The sequence below is a fragment of the Protopterus annectens genome, chromosome 5.part0 (genome assembly GCF_019279795.1).
Source record: "Protopterus annectens isolate FY-2018-M chromosome 5.part0, PAN1.0, whole genome shotgun sequence".
Classification (NCBI taxonomy): domain Eukaryota; kingdom Metazoa; phylum Chordata; order Ceratodontiformes; family Protopteridae; genus Protopterus; species Protopterus annectens.
Genome location: NC_056735.1, coordinates 1,966,091,542 through 1,966,119,160, shown reverse-complemented (window position 1 = coordinate 1,966,119,160; position 27,619 = coordinate 1,966,091,542). Strand labels below are relative to the sequence as shown.

Genomic DNA, 27,619 nt, shown 5'->3' with positions numbered 1-27,619 from the left:
ATGGTCGGATCTACAAGGAACATGGCAGTAATCATAGTACAAGTCACACATCTAATTTAACCATTTTCTCAAAAGCAAGGATATTCATGCACCTTAGTAAGATGAGCATTTAAATTTGTACTTAAGTTGATAATGAGTCTCTTCACACATTTCCAAAATGAATGTGCTTCTTTTGGGTGAAACAGTTTTGCTGAAATTCCTTTCCCTCATGATAACCCAATGCGAGGGCACCATGATGAAATCGCACAGAGTAAGCTTCCGGATTTAGTTCCTAGTTAGTGTGCTAGTACAGGACAAAAATCAATGTGCAGTTATTTGAAAGTTGGTGAGAAACAGTAAAAAGGAATGGTTAGTGACTGGGACCCAGTTGACTTTTTTTAAGAGTGGAACACAGCAATGTTCAAAGTGAGATAAACATTTTGTCGGACTGTTTAGGGGATGTTGGTGTTATGACCTAGCGTTAAGGGCAGTGACTGAGAGAACATATTTGAGATGGGTGGTGAGTAGATTGATGCCAGCAGCTCTTCTAGTCTCCAAGATAAGGTGGTTGTAATCTCCGTAGCAGCATTTAAGTTGATTTAAGAATGTTAAATACAGATTTAAATTGGTATTTGAGAGATGATTTGAGATCAGGTCAGAGGTCTGTGCATTTGTCTCTGCATGAAACAAATTGGCTTGTTCAAAGGATCACAGTCATACAATTAGGCAGTCTTTGCTGCCTTCAAAAGACTTTGGAATTATTTTATTACTGTTAATTATGAGATTGTTCCAGTGAACCCAGTCACAGATTTTGTTGAAATTAAATTGCAGTCTTTTTTTTTTTTAAACTAAAGAATGTGACTACTTTTTTAAGGAGAAGCAGAGCAACAGCATACATTTTTCTTTCTGTAAAAGTTTCTTATATGGATATTTTATAAATTTAGGTATTTGCATATTTTAAGTGAAGGATTATATCTGTATGGATATAGACATACCTCAGTCTTTTGGCTCATGAATTCAAGATAAAGTAAAAAAAAAAAAAAAAAGAATAGGGGTACAAAGGCCCAAAATCAGGAACAAAATTTAAATATTGCGCTTATAAACAGCTGAATTTCCCAAAGGATATGAAGTATGAAATGCAAATGTCCATTATTTAGTGACCTTGGTCCTCAATGATTTGCCAGAAAACCACAAATTTTATGAGGCATTGACCAAAACAGGAGGCACAAAATCCAAATATTCTGCAAAATTCTGGGCAGTTGAGAGGTATTGCTATAGACTGCAAAACCAACACCACGCAGACCAAAGCAAAACGATATACCAAAAACTGAATAGAAAAGTAAAACCAGGACAAACTTCACACGAACTACTGTTGAATCACCATGAAACGATTTATTGATGCTTCCTAGTACCTCGGCCAATACACCTTCAAACAGGAATAAACTTCAACATCAATACCACACTTTAAATACATTTACAATAGCACTTAATTGTGAATTAATGACCTAATTAACCAATTTCATTTGTTCTAAAAGAACAAATTTAAAGTGACAGTGCTACAATTCAACCAAAGATGCATGTAAAAGTATATATGACTAGGAATGCAGGTGCACTATTCAGTATCTAAATACTACATATACATATGTAATAACATTAAAAATCAAACAAATGACCTAATTAACCAATTCCATTCATTCTATACAAACAATTCCAAACAACATACTGCAATTTCATTGGAAATATGAATCAAAATATACATACAAAATTCAGAATCTAACAATAAATAGACATATATAGTCTAGTTATACCTACTAAATACTGTGTGTAATGTATACTAAACATCACAAGATACCTTGTTCATATACAAATACTTTCACTACATATTTATATTGAGTTCCTGATTCAAACCCCTAGGATAAAGTGTATTAAAATTAATAATAAATTTAGCTTCCAATTAAGTACATTTGAAAAATCCTCACCTTGTGTGTGGAAAGGTTTTGCCAAAATGCCAAAAAATACATTCCTATTGGTATATTGTTTAAGTATTGCTATAGACTGTTATCTTGCTGTAAAAAATAAAAAAAAATGGTACTTCATAAATAAATAAGCCTACAGGCCATTTTCTGTCTTCAGTCAGCACTCAACCCAGTAATGTGGCCAGATGATTAAATTTTCTTTGGTTTAAGTAATCTGCCATGGTTTTGACCGTCAAAACGGTGAGTGAAGTTCAGGTCCATAATGGCTATATCTGTATTCTCACATTTTTTTCTTTGTTTTTGCCCCATATGCCTGCTGATCATCATGCCTTTTGCTATCTGTTTCCCAATTCACTGCAGCCATTTGCAGCAGACATCAAACTCCGGAGGTGGAGGGAACCACCCTTTCCAGAGGAGGTCCACTTTGTGGCAACCCACTCTATAGACAGCTGGATGATGGAGAAGGGGGCAAGAACATCCCAGACATCAGCAGCAAAGGTCTCCATTGCTCTCCCTGACTCATGCAAGGTTCTTCACAAATGCCTAATGGAGGGTACTGAAAATGGTTTAAGAACCAAGCAAATATTCCTTTTCTGCAGTGGTGTTTTGCTGTTCATGTATTCCTGTAGTAGGTGTTATTGTGGAAGATCAGCAGTGTCCTGTCATGGTGAAGATTTAAAAGGCAAGTTTTCATTTTCCTCACCTTTTCTCCCTGTACTTCAAGCTTTTGCAGTCTTGGTGTTGCCATATTTGTGTGTAGCTCAGAGACTCAAATGCTGGTACTTGCTGCTAAGTTGGAAGGTGCTGGGAATTAACATGTCCTTCACATTAGACTTCAAAATTTTGCATTGATTTTCTTAAGCCTGTTGACCTTTAGAATCTGTTCATTTCTCTACAGATGTGCACATCTATTTAATGTACCTGTTTATATTTGTTCACAAGGAAGTTCTGACTGGGCATAGACCATTTTCTATGGAGGAAAGGTATCAGAAAAAAAAATTGGTAAACTGGGTAAAGGCCATTCAGACTCATGCTAGTAGAAGTTAAAAAAAAAAGGGTATATTTTAGACTAAGGGTGGTATAAAGCACTATGTAATATCAGATGTACATAAGACAATAGCAGAATTAAACATACAACACTATACTGAGTTAATATTCTTTTCAGTGAAGTAATACTATCATTGTGAGTGGAGACAGAGCTTGCAAAAATTAATTTTCAACACTGATACTGCATTGCAACATAGAGGGGTTGCTGCAACATTCCTTAATGAATCTAAGTTTGCTGTTTGGTTGTGACATAAAACTGAGATGTCTGCATGAGTTAGTAGCAGCTCAAGTGGGTGTTAGAGATCCCACAACACATATCAAAAATAACAGGGGAATTTCCTCATTGCCCTGGCCCTATTTCCCCAATGTCTAGTCCATATTTCCTGTAGGAGGAATACCAACTAGGTTTTCCCTTGAAAATAGGCTGTAGGCCTAGTGGTATTAATCTGACCAAGAAAATACAGGATATAGTACCAAGGTTACAAATGCACACTTAAATTGCAAGTGAATGGTCTTTGAAGACCTTCCCAAGATCTTGCTTAATGGCAGCTTGTCATATTGTGTGAATAAATTCTGTGGAGAAGGTAAATTCAATAGAAAACTGTTGAGACTTGAGTACTTAATGTGTAAAAGCTGGCCAAGAGGCGGTTCTACAGTGGCATATACCACTGCATTCGAAGCAGAATGGTAGGTCATTTTATTCAGATAATAAAACAGAGAAGCCCTACCTAACCTGGAACTGAACATACTAAGTGGGAATCACAGTAAAGGAATTTTTATGGGATATCCCAAGGCAAGTTGGGCAGTGCTGTTTTATGCCTATTCAGGCTTCGTAGCTGAATGCAGAGCAAGTAAAAACATTAGATGCATACGTCATGCAAGGGACCAGTTAAGGAATGGAAGGAATCCAAACTTCTGATGTTCTTCAACTTCCTATTAAAATGGTCTATAAGCTGATTGATTATAAGTCCTTTGTTTGAGAGGATTTCTAATTTTCCATAGGCTACTCAGTTCTGTTAGTATACTTATCCTGTAATGATAATTTGTGATGTCCAGTCTTATAAAATGGTTGTCACTTGTTTAGAACTGATATTTCTTTTCTGCATTATACATTAAACATAATCTCTTGTATTACCATTGAATTATGGCTCTCTCTGCTAATATATTATGCTTTGTTCTAGACCTTGTCTCAGGATCATTCCTGAAAAGGACCTTTTAAATTAGATCGCCCCCAGACATTGTTTCTTGCCTTCACTTTTCTTTTTTTCAATGATGTACATATTAAGGTCTTCTGTTATATTTTCATGTAATCTGTGGTGAAGACAATCCACTATTTTTCCTGTCTTGTTTACTGCCTTTGTCCTGCCTGTAGTGAAATTCCGGCCCACAGAACTGCACAGATTCTTACCATTCTATTAAACTGAAATATCAATGACTTGTTTTCTACTAAAGCCTTTTCTGTGTGTGCTTCTTTGCTGCCATACTGCTTACTTACCTTAAAATTATATGACCGAAACACCACAGATCCATTTATGCTCTTGTTTTTTCTATTACCTCCTCTCCATTTGTATACTCCTTTTGTAGGTTATTGCTTCCAAATTTTTTTTTTTTCATTTATTTGTACTGAGAAGTCTGGTGGGTATAATACCCCAGCTGCAAAATTCTAGGCTGCTGTTTTAAACCTCTAAAAGATCCATTTTGTTCTTTCTGCAATGTTTTGTGCATCAGCTAAGTTCTGCATGTTGCCTCATTGAAGTTGCTTACATTTTTTCCAGACCACCTGCAGCATCATTTGTGTAGCTGCTACAAGATGCATGACCCCCATAGTACTCTGCTAACATCATTTCATCTCGTATTCTTCATTTGCTATGTTTCCTTTGTTATTCTTGTATATCAAGTGTTTAACTAGAGCTACTGTAATCCACTTCAGGAATATGTAGTTGGTTCACATTTTGTGTAGCACTGATTTTGCATTGCTGAAGCCTAAAAAGGTCACACCTACAGCTCTTTTCCTGGTTTGTACCTAACTTACCCAAAGTTTTTTTTTTTTTTATCAGATATGAATATTTCCACTCATTTAAAGGAAAAATAAATGTTCCTCGCATATTCCTTAAGTGCTGTACAAGGGGAATATTGTACTGTCCACCATCACATTTTAGAACTTAAGGTATTGAGTACCATGTTCAGTCTAGCCCTTTTGCTCAGCAATTTGATAGTTGTCATGGTGGTCAATGCGATGGGCACTTTGATAGCTGTCATGGTGGTAAGTGTGATGGTCTACATTTGTATTCTGTTTTTTTTCTAATACTATTACAGAAGTTGAAAACTGTTTACAGAAGGAAAAAACATGTGTAATTTTAAAGTTTAGTATCTTCGCTCCAGTGGACTTAAATTAATTTTGAAGTAGTTCTTACTAGACTAATAAAAGTAGTAGTATGTGATATTGAGTATGTGAGTAGTTGGAATAGTGATAGATGCATTTCTAGACACAGCTGTGGAGCACGGTTCATTAAAACATTGAAAGATAAAGGTTAAATATCCAAACAGTGAAGTCTTTCTATTGTAGAAGGAAATCTGTCTGTAACTCAGTTAAGCATGGTATAGAGAGGTAAATGCAATCTGAAAGTATGATTTCCCAGAAGGTTTGTTTAAGCTGATGTACTAGAAGTTATTTTAAAATGTTAAGAGTAAAACTCTGAGCAAGGGAAGTGCTTTCATGTTTTCAGTTATAATATTCATAACATAGTTTGGAGAGAGTGTGTAGCAGAGTAAGTCTCTCAAATTTGTTGAAATTACCTTTCTGATTACAAGTTGCACAGCTTTGGTTTTAGTGCCTCTCATTTTCAGAAATTCCTAAATTTGTTCATCAGAGTTTTATTGTAGCTATTTATTGTCTGTAACATCTACAACATGCACTTTTGGTATAAAGAGCAGACTGGCAGTCTCAAAAATGTGACTTTCTGTATAATTAATGAATGAGGTATCTTTTTAGTAAGAATATGAGCTGCATACACATAGTAACGTGCACTCTGCAGGTATTTGTCCCAGACTAAATGGAAGGATAGATTGGTGGCAGATGGATGACAAAAGACATCCATAAAGCATGTCGTGAGTGAGCAAAGCAGGGGTCAGACAAAAGTTCTGGAATGTAGTCATATTTTGCAGGATCTCCACCTATTCTAACTGACCAGCCACAATGATTGCAGGTTTGATGGATTTCAGCAGGAAAATTTCAAATAAAATGGTGCCCTTGTGTGTGTGTGTGTGTGGGGGGGGGGGGGTTGAGGAGGCTACAGGAACATTTGTGTGAGAATTAACCACTCTGGGCTAAGATAGCATTCATATGTGGACATAATCTTCAACCTGGCCAACAGACAGAATAGTTTGTGCAGTTTGACCAGTCCATGCCAGTATCTTAAAGAGTCTGTATTTATTTGCATCTCTAACAAAAGCAGACCAAGAAGCCCTGCACTCCTTTTTTGCATGTGCATGTGTGTGTATGTGCGCACATGTTCATGCAGTTCTAGGCACTGGTGATACCCTAGTACCACGAGTAACTGAACAACATTTAATATGTCGCGGCCTGCAACTGTAGAGGAAGAAAGGTGGGTGAGATGGAGTCTGACCATGTGGTACATGTCGCTAAAATGTATTTGTGAGAGAACAGTTGCATTGAATGAGGTTGGTAGCCAAGAGACCATTTCCCTTTCACATGAGGCAGTTGCTATGTACAAAGAGACTAGAATGTAGGGTATATCTATGAAGAAGTCCATTAAGCAGACATCTGGTTGGTGCTGTATTTCCATATGTTTATGGAAATGCTGAATGGGGAAAAAATTCCCAATATTCATGCTTGTAGCAGTCAGGCTATTTTTCTTCAACTGTGGGTAGAGGAATAAATGATTTTGATGAGGTTCAAAGCTAACCAATGTTAGAAGAGGAATTATTGACAAAAAGTATGCAAAGTCCTTGAGAAATGTGGAATATGACATGTTTTAGCTGGAGGTTAGTTATTTTTGCTATATCAAGAGTTGGGCTTGCTTTGGTCCTACTTTTGTTTGAGATTGGTTTGGTTTGAGAATGCTGGAGTGTATTCGGGTTGAGTTATAGGGTGTCTTAAAATTATGTGCATGCTCTTCAGATTGTTGTTATTTTTGTTCAATTGCCCTTGCATTTTTGTTTTAAACTAATATTTCTTCACTTTCAGCTGGACTTCAGACCAGGAAACTGCCTTTTCCATAACTTTTTTTTATTATTATTATTATTATTTAGGTGTATTCATTTTCTTTGCCAGAGTGAAGTTCATTTTTGGCCACTAAAGGATGTTTACTTGTAAATGTATATAAGCTAAGTTGGCACAGTTCTGTATCAGAATAGCTGCCATACTGTATGCTAGCAAACCAAAAAAAGAAAAAAAGTGCAGAGGTTGTAGCTGAATCATTACACTTGCCCCAGTTCGTAAATTATTGCCATATATACACATCTCACAAGATACTAATTTAAATAAATTATGGCATATAAACTGATTCCATTCATTTTGTCTTTGAAAGAAAAAAACATGCAATCAAGTCAGCTGTATTTGCTTTTTCGCTTTGATAGTGATGAGGTTTTCTGGGTTTAAATCTCTCATGTACTGCCACTGGTTCAGTTTCTGTTTTGGCAGAATGCAAAGCAGCTGGTACAGTGGCAGGTGTAGGGCCTGACTCTGTTCTAACGAAAATACATGTTTGCACTGAGTATTGCAAAACTCAAACCTTTGATAATCATTTCCACTTTTTCAGACATATATTGTCATATTTAGCAATCAAACCTAGTTTCCAGGTGTTTTGTATTGCAGTGACTCGTAAACTGTAATCACTGAAAAGGACTGTTTCTTGCTTTTCCACTGTCAACAGTTTCTGGGTGGGTGAGGGACAAGCTGGAGATATTTTTAAAGATGGGAGAGGTGAGGCTTGTCATGCAATGCTAAGGAGAAGGCGGAATATTTACAGAGCAAGTGTTGCGTCATATGCATTTTGTTCCTGCCCATTGGCTGTGCCTTTTTACTGTAACAGGTAATCTTTAAGCTGTCAATAGATAGAACTGCACAGGCAGCTTGCCTTCATGCATGAAATATAACCTCCCTGTTCACTGGTAGAAAACTTGTTCCCTTTTTTTTTTTAATTCCATATGTGAACTTTGGAGCTAGGGATTAAATCTGAACAAGAAAACTTTGCTTCCATCTTCTCAGCTCTGAACATCTAGTTCCGATTTTTTTATTTTTTTTGCAGGATAACATTAACGTTTTCTTGAAAGCTTGTGGAAGACTTGGATTGAAAGAAGCTCAGCTTTTTCACCCAGGAGACCTTCAGGATTTATCTACTCGTGTTACTGTCAAGTAAGTTGACATTTTTTATGCAGACGTTATGGCAGGGGGGTATAGCCTGGAAACGAAATTTATCTAGAAAGATGCAACACTGTTATTTATAGTAGAGTGGTGTGATTTTAGTAGATTTGTTTCAAGCTTGGATATATGCATGCACAAATGCTGAAACTAACTTGGTGTAAATGTTTCTTATTGCTCCATAACATTTTTAAACTTTCATTTAGATGCTGGTCCCGTGTATGTTGAGTATAAGTAGTTGACTTTTGATGTTGTTGGCATTTCTTGATCTCGGACTATTTCTTTGTCAAAAGTGAAAGTTATTTTTTTGGGAAATTGTGGGAGCGGTTTATAATATGCAAAATAATTGTTGCAAAGTCATTCATTTGCTCACTACACTTTTAACAGTAGCTGTTTTCTCTTAAAAATCATGGAAACTCAAGTAGCAGACACTTGTGAGCAGTGATGATTAATGAACTATGCAGTATTAAAAAGACTACTTACTGCACAAAAATCAACCACAGAAGCAGAGTGCTAAGGAGGTTAAGGTTTAAAGGAAGTTAGCACAACTATTTAGCAAGCTGTTGAGAGAACAAGTGCATTTGTGTGGGATATTATATCCAGTTTCAGAAAGCAAAACTGCATTTTGGCTTCTTATGTGTGAGAAAGTGTCCTACACGATCATGTGTATCGAAACAAACATTCTGTGGCTGCCATTGGGGAGGGGTGCCTGCTCTTCTATGGATTAACTCTGTCACCTGTTTGTGTGTCCTTAGCATGAACATTAGGCATGCTTTTTGTTTTGCACTGGCTTGCTTAATAGCTTGTATGAAGATTTGTTTTTATTTAAATATATTTTTATGTCATTGTTTTATTCATTGTTGGACAGCTTGATTCACTGCAGTCTTTCGGTTACAAGTTGCCTAGACTTTATTTAAAATAAAAAAAAAAAATTAGACTTTCGTGCAGTGACATCTGCCGTATTTTTCTGTTTTTTCATTTGTGTCTGCTTCTTTAATTCTTTGTTATTGTGCAGTTTGTGTTATGAGTTTGTGAAAAAGTACCAATTAAAGTTTTATTGAGCTCCCCCTTATTGGTATTTATCATTAGAAATGCCATTGTACTTTAAAGAATAAAAAGTGTACTGTTTCACCTCTTGCTACGAGTCATTTAGAAGTGCATTACACTGTGAGAGAAGGACTTAAATGTTCATTCTTTGTATGTTTGACCTTGTTTCTATGAGCAGAGTGAATGGGTAATACAGTAAGCTTTTTATATAGTTAATTATGCCCTTCAGATCTGTACTTAGTGACTACCCATTTTCTGCCTTTCTGGAAAGGAGTATGTACTGGATGTTAATTTATTGGTGGGAGAAACAGCATATACATAGACATGGGAATTTTGGTGTTTTTGCACATGTACACTATCAGACTTTTGTAGTAAATAATAGATTGTGCTCATTAGCTGATGTGGCTTACCATCGTGTTGAAATGAAGTGCAAAGCTGATCATTTATACCTTGAAGCTTATACATGTTACTGTGGGAGGAACCTGTAATGCACAAACTAAGCAGAAATTTGCAATTGTATGCCTACCGTGTTAAACTACTTTCCTGTGGATGGAGTATTGTGCACGGGAGGTTGAACAACCTGTTTTCAGTAGTGGCCCTTGGCAAATGAGGTGGGTCTGAGTAACACACAAATTTGTTTATGAACTTGGCTTATTCCACCTCTTTTTCTAATTTTTAGATAAGAACATGTTGTCCATTTTATGTCTGTGCTGGATGAGTGAACACAGAAAATCTGTATGTTGTTTCTGTCCATCTTATTCTTCTAGCCATAGGGATGTCCTAGTTGCCAGGAAGAAGCATTTTAAACAGCGAGCTTTTTAACGTTTCATATAAAATGAGCTTTTGAAAAGAAGAAATGCATTTGCTAAAATCCATCTCGTGGTTCTGTCATTAAATGTTCATAATGGTCCAGTTATACCGGTCCTAAATGTTGTAAAGAAATTAGTTCTTCAGCCAGAACTGTATTTCAGTAGCCAGAGCAGATCATACTTTACAAACATGGCTTTCTTGCCTTTACTATCACTAAAAATCTTCATCTGGACCATAAAATAACAACGTAAGCAATAACTAAAAGTACTTGCTTTTGTGATTACCAAACTCCTCCTTACACTAAGTATATTAAACTACATTACATAGCTATGCTCACAGTTTTACAGTTGTTTCTTGACAGTAGAAAAGCATCCATCTAAGGTAGAACTGTGCTGCACCCTCGGAGAAATGAATATGTTAGATACTTTTTCACATCAGTATGTAGTGCTACCGGAAGATGTAAAAAGAGCTGCAAATGCAGTAATAAATGGATAATTGTGGGTCGGGCACTTTTTTGCTGTTGTGTTTAGCAGGACAGCTGACCACATATGAAAGAAGTGAAATACAATGTCTTGTACACTTCAGCAGGTATAAAGTTTTGCTACTACTCAACCTTTTAACAACGATTGGCTGTGTTCATGCATGAGCCATAGGTTGAGTAGGATCTAAATGATTAGAAAATTAAATAAATGGAAATTAATTAAATATCTGTCTGATAATTGGCTCTCAACAGTCTGTCTCCAAAATGTGGAATGCTACCTAAAATGTGGAATAAATAGGCAAAGTGTATAACAACTCAAACTAGAAAGCTCAAAGAATGGTTCAGCCGTCACTTTTTACACACAAAAAATTCCTTTGATTACTATAACTCAGTATTTATCATGGATTTTAGTTAAAATCTTGACACAAAGTGCAAAAGCCCCTTTCAGTGTTTAACAAGGAACATGCATATCTTAAGACTCAGAATATGGACCGTTCCATGTAATGGGCTCCACTTCATATTCCCGTGCCTATCAACATGTAGTGTTGCTGGGAGATACCAAAGGAGCTGCAAATGCAGTCGCAGAAATGGACCTAAATGAAACTGGAACTCTACATTTGGTGATAACGGTGTAGGATTATTGACTACATTATATAATATATATGTTTTTGTGCTTCTATTCCATCATTTCCAAAAAAAATAAATCAAGTACATCACTCTTCAACTATAGCCACAAAACAAACTTTGTTCCATGAGAGTAGAGGACTGCAACAGTTATCCTACTTCTCAAAGGTGGACCCTAGCAACCAACCCCAGAAATTACAGACATAGTAGTCTGACTAGATTAATATGCAAAGCCATGGAACTGAATTATGGAAATGATAAAGATATAAGCAACCTGCAGACACTGGACCTAACCCAGTTTGACTTTGTCAAGAAACGGTTGTGCCTAACAAGCCTTGTGAACACCTTTTAGAAGGTCACTAAAGGAATGGATGAGGAGAAAATGGTGCCTTCTGACTACATGGACATTTGCTAAAGCATTTGATGCAATACTCCAGTCTGGTATAGACAGACTCACTGAACTGGGCATAAACCCCAACATACCTTGCTGGATTGCCAGTTGGCTCACAAACAGGGCAGGACCCAGGAAGCCAAGACTTGGTGATACCACCTTCGCTAAGAGACCGGTCACCAGCAAGGCTCTATGCTGGGACCACTACTGTTTGTCATCTACTTCTCGGAGGTAAAGGTTAATGCCAAGGACCTTTGGCTGACCAAGTTCACAAGTTGGCAGCTATCATTAGATCCCCCATGACACACAAATATCTCACAAGAGGGTTTAACACAGGCAGATGACTGATGCCAAAGTCATGGGTTAAAGCTCAGTGCCAAAAAATACATTATAGTGCTTTTGGAAAAACTGCTACCTAGCCTAATTACTCCATCAATAAGACACCCCTAAGGGTTGAACCTATAGTCAGGGATCTGGGAGCATATATTGACAGTAATCTGCCTTTGACCAACATGCAGCCAAAGTAGTAAATCATTCTGTCACCCAGCTTGTAAGGGCATGGCATTCAGGTCCAAGGAAATCATAGTGCCACTTTGTCCCTTATCAGACCCATCACCGACTGTATTGACCCCTTCAGCATGTACTTGACCAGGCATATTTAACACCTGGAATACCCACAAAGGTTCCTTACCAGGAGAATCCAGGCTGTAAACACTTGGATCTATACAGATCATCTTAAAGCCTCTTCTCTTTACTGTTGTCTCCTACAGGTTACTGAGAGGCAATCTGTGCCAGGCATATAAAAGCTTCCACAGATCCAGTTCTGATGGACCTTTTTCACATCTACAATATGAACAGCATCAGAGCCGCTAGATCTAAGGATTTAAATTTTGCTTATGATATAAGACATGTCGGCAAGACAGATGTGTCTCAGAGGATCCCCATGCTTTGGAACAGGCTCCCCATCCATTTGAAGCAGAGTCCATCTCTAACTTTGTTTAGGCATAACCTTGACTAATAGATGGGAAATTGGCAATTCCTCCCATGTCTGGCCTCCATGTCTCCGATAGTTTGGACATTACTGTCTGCCTCTAACATACCCCATCTAATAAACACCCATGATACATAGGGGCACAATTGAATTGGATTGCACGGGTAGGCTTATAAATGCCTTGGCAGAGAGGCTTTTTTTGACATTTTTTTTCCTTTTGCTTAGTTTTTCTACCCATTTTTTCTTGGTGTGTTTTATAAGCTCAGTACTTCACTTTGTGTGGTTCATACAGTCTAGGGCAAAATTAGTTGCAGAGAAGAAATAACCTGGCATAACTCTCAACTTTACAGATTTTTGTAGAATGTCCAGATTTTTGCCTCCTATTTTTGATATATTTCTCATAAAATTGTGTTTTCTGGCAAATCATAAGCAAAGCATTGAGAACTGAAGTCTGAAAATGGCAGACATTTGAGTTAGTCTTCATACCCTTCAGAAAATTCATATTAATACAGAAACATACTATTCTATCAACTTTCTAAGTTTTTAAGGGCAATATTTAGAGTATCCCTATTTTTGTGTCTTTGCCCAGATTTCTTGTTAGAGGTTGAGAGGCGTTTAGCATGGTCAGCCTGCCCCTAGAAGTTTAAAATGTAGGAGAGCTAGGCTTAACTTGCTCAAAACATAAGAACACTTAAAGGGATCCCTGATCCTTATTTTGGTTACTTGGTTTGTATTACATGTGTTAAAATATGATATAGTTTAAAGTTCATGCCGGTTGAGCTCATCTGAATAAATCTCTTAATGTATGACAATTAGTGAACTTTTACCCTTGTTTTACCGCAGAACAATAGTGACTTCTCTGTGCATTCCTCATTAGTTCATTAAAACAAGAGTCATCAGAACATAAAATGACAGCTGATGTCAGTGAGTATGCCTATGATCTTTGTGTTTCACTGTTGCATTCATCACCTGTGGGTTATCCTGTTGTGGTGGCCCTCAGCTGACCCGAATACCAGAGTCAATGCTTTTGTGCGCCGGCTGCTGTCGCTTTGTAGTCTGACGTCAAGTCAGTACTATAAAGCAAGGCAGCCGACGTCATTACATCAGTCTTTTTTACTGTGGAGCCCGTAGCAGAAGCAGTTCCGGTTGCTACCAGAAGTCAAATTTTAGCAGAAAACGTCTAAAGCTAAGTACCCCGTCCAGGGATCCTTTTTTCTTGCTCTAACCGATGTCCGAAAAAGTTAACAATTGTCTTGCCTGTAGAAAGCAGATCCCACACTGAGACTTTCATTCTTACTGCATCACTTGTTTAGGCCCAAACCACGACGTCCTGCATTGCTGGTTCTGTGCCCTCTTAATGTGAGAACCATTCGCTGTAGAGCTCTATTTGTAGACATTTATTTTAGTATTCCATCTTTGAATTCTGATGTGACATCCATCTGCCAACAATCTGTCGACATTCCGAAAAAACGTAAACTTAGAGACAAGGCCACACAAGGCTAAGCCTTCCCGACGACGGTACCGCTAAGCAAGTCGTCAGTTCTCTGGAATTCAGTGTGGTGCTTTCACAGCCCTTGATGCCCGACTCACTTTCTATGCAGGCCTCTGCTGAGAGACCCTTTTGGAGTCTGGTATGCCGCAGAAATCCACTTTGTCTTCTGAGCCTTTGGCTGTCTCTGTCTAGGTTGAGTCCAGAGCCGCGACACAGGCACTGGCTTCTGTGGAGGCCGTTCACACTACAGATTCTAAACAAAAACGGACGTCTTCTCTTCTACCATTTCTCAAAGACCAACAGATTCTCTCAGGCCTAGAATCCAGACCACTCCTAGGAAATCTGCTTCTAGCCACCATCTTGCTACTGCTCCCCCACCCCAAGCTTAAATGCTTAAAATAGCGGAGGATCTCATCTCCCTTATCCGAGGTACTCAGGTCACCACTCCTAAAAGGAAAAGCCACCCTTCTCCAGAAATTGACAGACCAAGAGTCTTTGGAATCTGATTATTCTGCTTTTGAAGAGGAACAACAGCCCTTAACTGTTTGAGGATTCAGATGCAGAGGAATCCATCCCCTCTGCCTCTCTTGCAGCGGACCTCCCCCTTCAGGGAAAATTCTTCACTCTCTCAGGGAACATTTTCAATGGGAATCTCAGAACTACCCACAGTCAAAGAAACAACTTAGAGAGTTTCTGGAGCTGCCCCAGCACAGACCCCTGGCCATCCCACCTATTCTGGAAGTGGTGGATGATGTTTTCCATGAATCCAAATTAGCCCCTGATGCTCTACCTCCTGCCCCAGCTAAACCTGACAAGGTACTACAGAGTACTGGATTCTCACAAATACCTGTACAGGAACCCTGCTGCAGACCTTGAGGTCATTACACAGGGACCCAAAGGAGCTAGGACTAGTTCTGCCAAGAATCCTCTTCCTTCTGACAAAGACTCCAGAGCTATGGACAGATGGGGTAAGAAAGTATACACCTCTGCATCCTTAGCCATCAGAGCTCTCAACTGTTAGTGCCATATGTTAAAAAATCAATAGCACACTTTGGAACAATTAAAACAGAAAATTGCAATCTCTCCTGATGGTACCAACTCAAAAGTGCTGGCAGAATTACTACACTCTGCTTGTCAAGTGGCCAAGCACTCATTACAGTGTGGATATGACACCCTAGAAGCCTCTAGCAGGGCAGCAGTGAGTGGGTCTGTTATTAGAAGACACGCATGGCTGAAAGAACAACCTCTCCCTGATCATGTCAAGTCTAAACTTATTGCTGCACCCCTAGATAAGGAACACCTGTTTGAGGGAAAAAGCACAAGAGGTGCTTAAAAAGATGGAAGACAAAGCAAAATCTATGCAAACAGTAAAAGATTTCTTTCATGTTCAACCATCCTGATTGAGCAGGAGCTTCCTCTCTAAGCACTGGGCCTTCCCTGCACCCAGCAGACAGGGCCAGTGTAAGCCCCGCAGGGACAGGGCTTCCAGGCCCTTATCCCAGGGCCAGCAAAGAAACAATGGACCACTTCCGCCTCTAAGGCAGGGAGTTCTAAGCCATGTTTCTACGGCAAGCACTCACAATGACTGTCCCTCCCCCCTCTGCCCCCCTTTCCCTCATCTAAAACTAGGAGGAGGGCTCACCCACTTCAAGGTCAGTTGGGTCTCTATAAACAAGGACCAATGGGTATTAAAAATCATTTCTGAGGGATACAGATTCTTCTTCAGTGAACTCCCTATTCCAAGAGGGTACCCAGACCTCCCCCAAACCAGTGGGCAGAGGCATTAAAACAGGTAAAAACACTAATATCCCGGGGGCAGTAGAACCTGTCCCTCTGGATCAAGCAGGAAAAGGTTTGTACTCCAGACTATTCTTTATTCCCAGAAAAGAGGGAACTTGGTTCCCCATCCTGGATCTATCCAAACTGAACACCTCCTTGGTGGTCCCCAGATTCAGAATACTAACCTGGCAGCAGCTCCTGCCTATACTCGCACAAGATGCCTGGTTGGTGACACTAGACCTAAAGGATGCCTACCTCCACATCCCCATCAGGAAATCATGCAGAAAATTCCTGCGCTTCAGAGCAGGCAATCAGCACTTTCATTTCTCTGCACTGCCCTTTGGCTTATTTACTGCTCCCAGAGTATTCACCGAATACTTGGCCTGGGCTATAGCATTCTGCAGACAGAGAAATGTACAGATTTACCCTTACCTGGATGACTGCCTCATTCAGGTGAACAGCAAAGAAAAGTTGCTCCAGGACCTTCTCTTTGTCAAACTCCAAACTTCTCTAGGGTTCACCAGCAAGGAAAAAAATCAAAGCAAAACCCTACCAGGAAAATTGCTTTCCTGGGAGCTGTGCTAGATACAGCAACCCTAATGGCCTTCCTAGCCCCAGAAAAGCAGAGCGTCCTGCCTCTCTACTTCACCCTTCTGGCTTCCAGAAATCATCTCGCTGCAAGGAAGTTCCTACAAGCCTTGGAATACATGGCATCTTGCATCCTTCTCATCCCTCTTGCCAGGCTTCACATGAGAAAACTACAGTGGTACTTAAAGAACCTTTGGTGTCAGCACTGTGTCCCTAGAGACCACTGTCCCTCTGATCCCTTGCATAAGGGATGAATTTCTCTGGTGGGCAGAGGCCTGTGACATGAGCAGGGGTCTAGCCCTTCATCCTCCGCCGTTCCGGCCAGTCCATTTCCACTGACGCCTCAGACATATCTTGGGGTGCTGACTTAGCAGGCAGGTGTACCCAAGGCATTTGGAATGCCCAGCAACTTCACTTGCACATCAACCAGAAAGAAATGGTGGCAGTGCAAAATGCTCTGACCTCCTTCCAACCCCATCTCAGACCAGGGGTCCTCCTTATAAAAAGACACCACAATCATGTGGTACATCAACAAGCAGGGGAGGCACTCAATATTACCCCCTATGCAGTTAGCCATGGGTCTCTGGCATACAGCCACCCTCTGTGGGGCTACACCTAATTGCCCAATGCTTACCAGGGATCAACAACACACTGGCAGACCACCTAAGCAGAAACTTACTGGACCCCCATGAATGGCAGCTCCACAGACCAATCTTTCTGCAAATCACCCAGGAGTGGGGGGACCCCAGAGGTTGGACCTCTTTGCCTCGCACCTCAACCACCAGGTGCACAAGTTTTGTACCAGGGAGTATCCCCTCCTAGCATGGAAGGTGAATACCTTGACCTTCCCCTGGGAGCTTCCTCTTTGTGTACACATACCCTCCTCTGCCCCTTATTCCAGAGGTTCTGATCAAAATAAGAGGAGAGACCAAAGGCCATCCTCATTGCTCCAGATTGGCCCAGACCGCATTGGTACCTCTTACTGTGCAGTCTGACTTTACAGCCCCCGAAGCAGCTTCCACTAAGGTCAGACCTCTTGACCCAGGAGAAGGAGAATGTACTGTACCCAGACCTACAGACTCTCAAACTTTCAGCATGGCTTCTACTCTAAAAACTAACAAGAAGTCCCTGTTAAACAAACTGGTCCTGGACACCATCACATAGGCCAGAACGTGGGAAAATCGAAAAGATTCTGCTCCTGGAAACAAAAGGGGGCAGTACCTCCCAACCCTCCATCCCTCTCATCCTGGATTACTTAGCAGAGTTGCTCAATAGTGGCCTCTCCTTCTCTATTAAAATCCATGCCTCAGCCATCTCTGCCCATTATGATTCAGACCCACCCCTCTTCTCTCATCCTTTGATTAAGCAATTCTTCAGAGGGGCCTTTAATATCAGGCTTCCCAGAAGACCTCTTACTCCACCCAGGGACCTGAATTGTGTGTTAGAGAAACTAACCTTACCTCCTTTCAAACCTGCTGCTTCAACAGAATTGAAATGCCTCTTCTTTGAAGACTGCCGTCCAACTAGCTATCACCTCAGCCAGAAGGGTCTTGGAGCTTCAAGTTCTCATGGCTGTTGAGCCCTTCATAATTTTCCATGCAGAGTCTCCCTGATGACTAATCCCTCCTTTATGCCTAAGGTGGTATCTGATGTGCCCCTTAACCAGGCCATATACCTTTCCACCTACTTTCCCAATCCTCAAAACAAGGGGGAAATAATTCTACACTCACTAGACATGCGTGGACAACTCTGATACTATTTGGACCATACTAAGCCATTCAGAAAAACTGACCAGCTTATTATAAGCTTTGCTCCAGGGTCATAAGGGTAGCCCATCTCCAAAGCATTTCCAAATGCATTTCACACTGTATCCATTTTTGCTACAGACTACATGGGAATCCCTATGTCTGTCCGTACCCACTCCACTAGGGCAACCTCCACTTCCACTGCCTTCCTCAGAGGAGTACCTACCAGGGACATCTTGAAAGCTGCCACCTGGACCTCTGTCCATATCTTTACAAAACATTACCAGCTACCTCTTTTCTAAGTCTAGGGCAGGGTTTGCCTCTGCAGGGCCTCCTGACCCATACCCAGGACTCTACCTATCCTTCCACTCTTTACCTCTGCTTTGGGAATCCTCCCACAGGTGATGACTGCAACAGTGAAACACAAAGAATATAGTGTAGTCGTGTACACTTACCATAAATGTAGATGTTCGAGTGTATTCACAGTCCTGGTTTCCCTCCCTCCAGCCCCCATTTAACTTCTTCCCCTAGGGGGACACAAGCTTCCCAAGGTGGCTGTTAGCCACCAGGACCACTTCTGTCTTTTCCCTTGTGCTTCTGACAGGTTAGGGCAAGACAAACTGATGTAATGATGTTGGCTGCCTTCCTTTATAGTACTGACGACCTGACGTCACTACAGATGACAGCAGCCGGCACACAAAAACATTGACTCTGGTATTCGAGCCAAGTGAGGGCTACCACAGCGGGGATAACCCACAGGTGATGACTGCAACAGTGAATGCACTCAAACATCTACATGCCCAGTGTCTGTTCCTTTTCTTTAAGCTTATTTATTGCTACTCAGTTTTTAGTATTAAGATTGATCAACCAGACCTTTTAAATTATCTCGTTTGTTGTACATCCCTCAGTATTGTTTACTGTGAAACAGAAACTTGCCTTGCATCATTCGTAATGACTTGCGTATTGCTGTGTCGACTAATGAATGAGCTGTAGTTGGCATAAACCAAAGTTAAAACCATATGCATTTTCACGCTTAACTTCCTATACTTCCATTTACACTGTGAGGCCTTTATTATTGCCTGCTGCTGCTGCCTGTGCTATTGTAGATAACTGTAGTATTTAAAAAGGTTTTATAAGGAATATATAGACAGTTCAGACAAGTCAGATGTTCTCATTTTGAGGCTTGATTTAATTACTCATTTTTCTCTATCCACTCGCGCCTTACACAAGTGGACAATATTGAAAAGCCTTTTAGTACACCGGGAACCAAGCTAATTGACCAACTTACTGACGGCACCAGTAATTTAAAGAAAGAGTAACCATATTTATATTTTCAGTTGCAAACTTTATACATCACATATAATCTTCTGTACAGTCATTGTCAATCGAACATTACATATCTCATTCAAACTTCCTTCTCTTAAACCTCATTCCTTTTCTAAAACAATATTCTGCATATATTCTTTTTTCTATTAATGCTGAGTAGTGTCCCACAGTCATACTGGAAGTGGGAAGAGTTGTATGCCATTTGGTAATCAAATATTATGCTAATTATGTACTCAAAGTTTTGGGTGTACCCACTTTGAGACTTTTTCATTTGTTTTCATTGGCTGCAGGTCAAGAGGTATGAAGCAACTTACTGGCACAGAGAGCATTCAAAAGTAGGTCAGTCAAGGGTTATTGCATTAGACAACAGTCAACATTTTGTGTGTTAGTACAACTGGCAGTCTTGTAGCACTTACAGAAAGTGTTATTTTGGACAGTTCTTCCAAATAACTGTTCAGATGTCAGGAAAAAACTTTCCTTAAAGTACAGGACTTTCATTTATTTTTTTATCCTTTACTGATCAGGTTATAACCACTAGTAAAGTTCGGAGCCCAGAGGTGGTATTTATACTACTGGGTAAAATTTTCCCTACTTGTTTTGATAGGTGCAGTTGGATCTTTTACATCCACATGAGCTACCACCAACTTGGGCAGATGGGGCCTTGGATTAATGTCTCATCCAAAGGAGTGCAGTACCCCAAAGATTGCTGATAACCGCATACATCTACCTGGTGTGGGAATAGAACCCATAGTCTTCTGCATCAGAGGCATGTGTGCTGCCGACTGCATCACTGATGGCTTTTGATGCTGCTATTTAGATGTAAAAATAACACACGTAAGCTGGAATTGGTTTGTGCAGTGTGTACTTAATATGAAAGTGCAATGTTATACTATGGGATTGAAAGTCTTGCCAAACAAATGTCTTGTAATTCACCACTTGCATGTACACATTATGCAGCGTGGGATAGTTAAAATTTTGTAAGCTGTCATTTGTAAAGATATCAATGTTTTATTATTCACATTGCTAAACTTTGTGCTACCACAAACTTTTTGCAATTAACTCAGAACAGTGTAGATTGTCTGATTAACTGACTTTTCTGCAGAGCTTAAGGAAAAAACAGTAAACTCTACAGTTTGCGTGATGTGTACATCTTTGTTGTGAATTCTACACTGCTTTGACGCACACATTTAAAACCATTATGGTGTGAGAGTTTGCTTAAGTTTTGTACCCTGAACATTTTGGAAGTATTTCCAAATGTGAGTGTTAAAGCACTACTAACCCTGTCCAAAAAAAAAATCTTTACTGAATATATGATTTCCTCACCAAACTCTGTATACTTATTCCTTGATAGTACGTGTGTTGAATCTAAAGAAGTGGGGTAGTTTACAGGAATCAAGAGTGCTTTGTGTTTCTGTAAAACTTGTGTAAATTTGCGAAATTTAGTACAGCACTGAGAAAGTTCCAGATCCGATTGCTTTACTTGGTTTTAAATGGTGGTAGTGGGGATGCAGTTTTGTCAGTGGTGATTTGTCAGATGAAATGGTATAAAGGTCTGTTGCTGAAACATGCAAACAGCATTAGGATTCTAGATAGTCCCATAGGTTTGGGCAGACAAACTAAATGTCTGGCTTCCTCCACCCACCACAGAAATGCCTCTGCGAGCCTGTATCTATAATCAGTTCTCTTCTGTAGTGCTAGGTGGGGGCAATCCAGCTGTCAGCATCCATCACAAAGGCAGTTGTCAAAGTATGATGAACTACCGTGCCTTTCATCTGTTGCTTCATATTTACTTGTACACATCATGCTTAGTCACACACTATTTTTACTTCTGATAACGTCTTTCAATACCAAAATCTTTAGTCATGGCACTTTGGCACAGTCTTTTGCAGTAATCACAGTAAAATTTCAAACACTTGAACCAGCTCATACTGAAAGAGTTTGAGGCACACCCATGTAAGCATAGCAACCAGAAGACAATGCTATAATAAAACTGCAGTGTACAACGTTACCAATGTTCCAGAGTTCATTGAAGCTGCCTTTCTATATTTAACTCGACTGTTCTCAGCTAGCCTTTCTAGTGTTTTCATGAGCAAGAAATGAATGGCAAAAATTAGCTGATGGGATATTTTCCAGCTGTGAAAGAGCAGGATTTAAAACTAGAGTCTTTACTTTTCTCAGGATTTGTTAGCCATTACTTTCCTCATAAACTGTCTACAGTGCAGACAAAGTGAAAACCACTTCCTACTGATGTACAGAATCTTAAGTCTGTGGCAACTTTCTGAATTTGAGTACATAACAGTTCCTGCTCTGAAATGTGAGCTTTGATGACAAAGTCCATATAGTGGTGGTATTGAGTAATGGCAGGCCAGTGTTGTGTACATAGATGAATACATACAGAGAATAGACTCGCTGTCAAATTGTAGCATTGAGGATGCATAGCCAACCTTAGTTCTAGATGATTCACTGTTGAAGTGGCACCTCGACCCCACATGCAAAAATAGGAAAAAGGGGTTGTGGATGGGTAGATGCAGATTTAAAGAAGCCTTAATTAAAGCAATGTGAAGTGTGAAAAAGTTTCAGGTTCTCTAGCAAACTTCTCTGCAAAGGGGCTTCACTGTATATAAATATACACACATAGCTCGTGATGTCTTCAGGTAGAGGTTTTCTTAAAAGAAAATTGATTGTTTTACTTAATCTTAAATTTTGTATTTTTATGTAGGCCTGACCACTTGTTATAGGATAACGCGTCATACTACCATCATACCATCATACTAGGTGACTTCAACTACCCTAATATAGACTGGGAACACTACTCAAGCCCGAACACTCTAACCCAAAGATTCCTGGAGTTCATAAACTCAAATGCCATGGAACAACTAGTCACCATCCTCACAAGAGGAGAAAACACTTGATCTCATCATCACGAACATGGGATCAAAATGTTCAACACCGGAAGTATACCCCTCACTGGTGAGATCAGATCATAAACTAATCTCGCTGGAGGTCCTCATCCCGCCCCCACCTGAAACAAAAAAGACCACAGTGAAAAACTTCTCAAAAGCCGATTTCACACTTCTAAAAATTAGTGTGGTCTCCTTTAAGGCCCCTGAGCCAGTGGTAAACATTACTCAAACCGCTGAATCACTTACAAATGCCTTCTACCAGCACCTACAGGACTGCATGGATCAGGCAATCCCAAACAAAACTAAGACTCTCTGTACCAAAGGCAAGCGTCCAGTCTGGTGGACCCCAGCCATAAACAAGCTCTACAACAAAAGGAGGAAGCTACTACAAGATAGAGCAAAATCCTTGAAAGGTAAGACACCTTTGATCATTATAAGTAAAAAACTAAGAGCTCTCATAAAATCATCCAAGGCAAATTTTGAGAGAAAAATCGCCAAGGACTCTAAAGACAATCATAAGGCCTTCTTTAGCTATGTTAGAAACCTAGGAGGAAACTCCCAGATATGCTCAGAATTAGTTCAAAATGTGAAAATTACTGAACCTACACACATTGCCAACATACTGGCTGACAGGTTCAGTGCAAACTTCTCCCAAAAGGAGAGATATCTATTCCAGAGGATTGTAGCCCCCCAAACATCTCCAACGCCCAGGTGAGAACTGCCCTCACTAAGGCAAAAAACACAGCATCCATGGGACCGGATGGTGTCCCCGGCTGTTTGCTTCACGAACTCAACGAGGAATTAAACCCACAGTTAGGACAGCGGTTTAATCTTAGCCTCACCTCAGGATACGTACCCAAGGAGTGGCGCACGGCGACTGTGGTCCCACTTCATAAGGGCGGTGCCTCCACAGACCCTGGAAATTACCGCCCCATTAGCTTGACAAGCCTTATCTGCAAAGCCATGGAGAGGATCATAATGGAACTCATAAATAAAGACATAGGGAACTTGCAGACTTTGGATCCAACCCAGTTTGGCTTTGTCAAAGGCAGATCCTGCCTCTTAAACTTGGTTGACTTTTTCGAGACAGTCACCAAGGCCATTGATGAGGGAAAGGCAGTCCATACAGCCTACCTCGACCTGGCAAAGGCCTTCGACACAATACCCCACTCTGGTATCATCAAAAAACTCATCAGCTTGAATGTAAACCCATACATCACAAGATGGGTTGCAAACTGGCTAAGTGACAGAACCCACAGAGTCAGAGTTGCTGGAGCCATGTCAGACTCAACGCCTGTCACAAGTGGTGTCCCACAGGGCTCAGTCCTGGGTCCACTCTTGTTCGGCATCTACTTTTCTGAAGTACAAGCAAACACAGGAGGGTTATGGCTGACAAAGTTTGCAGATGACTGCAAACTGGGCACCATAGTCGAAAACACATCTGACACAGATATCTTCCAGAAGGGCCTCACAGAAACGGATAACTGGTGCCAGAGCCATGGCCTGAAGTTAAACGCCAAAAAATGCATAGTCATACCCTTCGGGAAAAACAAGGTTACCCCTAGCTACCATATAGGTGGCAATCCACTGAGCACAGAAAAAGTCATCAGGGATCTGGGGACCCCAGGTTGACAGTAGCCTTTCGTTTGACACTCATGTTGCTAAAGTAGTTAGGAAAACCTTCTATATCGCCCACCTGATCATGAAGGGATTCACATCTAGATCAAGGGAGGTCATCGTCCCCCTGTACTCATCACTCATTAGACCTGTGATTGAGTACAATGCCCCATTCAGAATGTATCTGACCAGACACCTGCTGCAGCTTGAAAGAACCACAAGGGCGGGAGACTTGAACCTTGACACGGTTATAAATAGAACGTGCTGGAGGGACAGATTCATCACCCAGAGACTCCCTGTGCTGTGGAACAAAATCCCGGTACATGTGAGGCAGAGCACCTCGCTGGCCTTGTTCAAGAGGAATCTTGACCAATGGATGGGAGATCGCAGATATACCCCAGGGATTACTTCAGTGTCACTGCTTGACAGAGGCACAGCAAAATGATAGGCATAGTTTTTATTCAAACTAAAGGGGTGGTGAAAGCCACATAACTATGGGCTAGGCTTATAAATGCCCTTTGGCAGATAGCCTAGTATGAACCTATGAACTTGTAGTAAATCAGACATCTCACTTCTGTAGGGGTGAAAGAAAAGGCTTGGATGTTTTTACTTATTCATCATAACTTAGTCATTCATTAGAACACTGCTGCCTATGCAGAATTGTTCACAGAAACCTTGTACAAGCATGTTAATAGCTGCAATAGAGGCAGCTGTACCCACTAGGAAGAAGTACAGAATAAACTCAAAAACAAGCAACCCTGATAGAATCACAAAATCAATAGGCTGTGTGACAATTGGGGAGATATGGGCGAAGGCTGCCAGCATAGTCAAATAGAATTTAATATATAGTTCTATCAACTGTATAAATAAATGTAAAATACAGGCTTGTGTTTTTAAATGCAAGAAAACTGTGAAATGTGGAACTGCAAAATGAACCTATGAACCTATGTGACAACATTGCACTCAATTGGCCCAGTGAAGCATGTTGTATCCTTTCATGTTAGAATTCGGCCCGAGGGCGGCTGGATGAAGATTTCATGCCCATTGTTTTAAGGCTAAAATTTATGACAAGAATTTAGATGTGGAAGGTGCTTTTATTGCTTTAGTTTCTGTTAACATATACATGTGAAATGTCTTGTATCGTAAGTTTCTGAGGAGGTGTTAGATTGCTAAATAATGCAGTTTGTGGCCTGAGAACTCAGACCAGGTGTTAAGATATGAATACTGGGAACACCCTTGTGTCAAAAATGATGTAATTTTGTGAGGGCCTTAGAGACATGTTTGTTAGTAATGTTTAAATGCTACTTCTCACAAGAGAGCATTTTGATCTGGACATCTAATTTATCAGCACCCTGCTTATGCTCGCATGCAAGTTTTTAGCACTGTGATATGCTGTAGGAATAGTTAAAGCTAGTAAAGATTAATTAGTTATTTTTCTTTGAAACCAGACCTGTCCTACTGTATTTAAGTTTCTGTGTTATCTGTGAACTCTTGGATATCTCTGTGGTGTAGTAGTTTTGTCTTGTGTTTTAATTATTTATTAAACATTTTTAAAACCTTCTACCTATGGCTGTTTTGTGTAGAGATAAGCTCTAGAGTACACTGCATATTTATATAGAGTTTATTGTAATAGGCCACTCTGATGAGCCTTAGACTGTATAGTCACATTATCATTGGATATTAATATTGCACAGTAATAATTGGACACCCTTTTAAGGACCTTTTAGTAGCTGATATATTATTAAAAGGGTGGTGACAGCAATTACTACCATATAGTCTGGGTAAAGGGGCACAGCTGGAGAATCTGTGTCAGCCTTTCCCAGGAGTGTCTGTTTGTCTTCCGCTGTGGTGACCCCTTACCGTGAAAAGCCGAAACTCCAGTCCGCTAATGATTGGCAGTAGATTTTTTTTTTACGAAACGCCGAGATGCCAGCTCGACGCCCAACCTTCAACGAAGGCATGCCCATTTACGCACGCATGTCTTTCGAACGCTACCCAACCGCGGGGAGGACATGCAGACTCCACACACAAGGCACTCCCAAGCTGAGAATCTAACAGGAGAACCTCTTGCTGTGAGGTAACAATGCTACTGCCGTACCACCGCAGAATTTTCCCAGGAGTGTCTAAAAGTGTATAAATACTTATCTCAATGTGTGTGTTGTCAGCTACTTGGGCAGGAACACGAAGTGCTGGTTGGACAAGAGTACTGGAGGTCCTAGCTTACCCAGTTAGGCTGAGACCTGGACCCTATAGCTGTGCCAGTGGCGAGTCTTATTGGGGACCTGGTGAGCAAGGGAGTAGTCAACCCCAGACTGACTGTGATCTCTGTGTGCACTTAAGGGAAATTGTACTTTACTGTGTGTATTGGTTATCCTTCCTTCTCTTCTAGGAGATGACCACCCTGGTATTAATGGTGAGGATTGAGGCTCCATGAATGCTGGGCCAGGGCATGGTCATCACAGGCTGTATAACAGGAGAAAGAAAATCATGGCAAAAATGAGGAGGTGCAGCATCCAGCAGGTAAAAGCACTCTCATCAAACTGAACCAACCTCACAGAGGACAGACAGTCTAATAAAGCCAAATTTGAGGCAGGTTCAGCCTCATAGGCCAAGGACAACCACAAAGCATTTTTTAGTTATGTCTGCAACTTCAAAGGCAATACACAATTATGTGCAGAGCTCATTTTAAATGGAGCCACCTATACTGAGCCGGAAGATGCAGCAAACCTCCTGGCTGATAATTTCAGCTCCAACTTTTCCCCTCTCTCCCCATCAACCTTCCCTCAGGAAATATCCTCAAATATAACTCCCACTACTATCACTAGGGAACAGGTCCTTAATGCTTTCTCTAAGACCAGAACACATCATCAGTGGGACAAGACAATGTCTCAGGATGCCTTCTAGATAGCATGAAATATGACCTATCAGAGCCTCTGGAATTACTATTTAACTCTAGCCTCCAAACAGGCTTTGCGCCTCATGAATGGAGAAAGGCAACAGTCATCCCTCTGCATAAAGGTGGGCCATCTACAGATCCTGGAAATTAGACCCATAAGTCTCACTAGTCTTGTATGTAAAGCCATGGAAATAATTATCATGGAGATGATCAACAGAGATATAGTAAACCTCCAGACACTGGATCCAACACAGTTTGGTTTCTTCAAGGGCAGATCATGCCTACTCAACCTGGTGGACTACTTTGAGAAGGTCACCAAAGCAATGGATGAGGGCAGAATCGTTCACACTGACTACCTTGACCTAGCCAAGACCTTTAACGCAGTACCCCACTCTGGCATTGTTGACAAACTCAGGTTAGGTTTAAATCCATATGTCACCCAGACTAGATCACATACAGGACCCAGGAGGTTAAAAATGAGGAGTCCACCTTTACAGAGGCCAGTCACAAGTGGAGTCCCTCAGGGATCTGTCCTTGGACTGCT

At 40.5% G+C, this 27,619-nt stretch overlaps 1 protein-coding gene across 11 annotated transcripts in view; it reads left to right on the top strand.

Moving 5' to 3' along the window:
* LMO7 (LIM domain 7) overlaps nucleotides 1-27,619 on the top strand; it is a 921,898-nt gene that overhangs the window by 253,298 nt on the left and 640,981 nt on the right. For all 11 annotated transcript variants that reach the window (XM_044071726.1, XM_044071729.1, XM_044071732.1 and 8 more), the window contains exon 2: nucleotides 8,273-8,379. The gene's annotated coding sequence lies outside the window, so the exon portion shown is untranslated. The remainder of the gene's footprint in view (nucleotides 1-8,272; nucleotides 8,380-27,619) is intronic.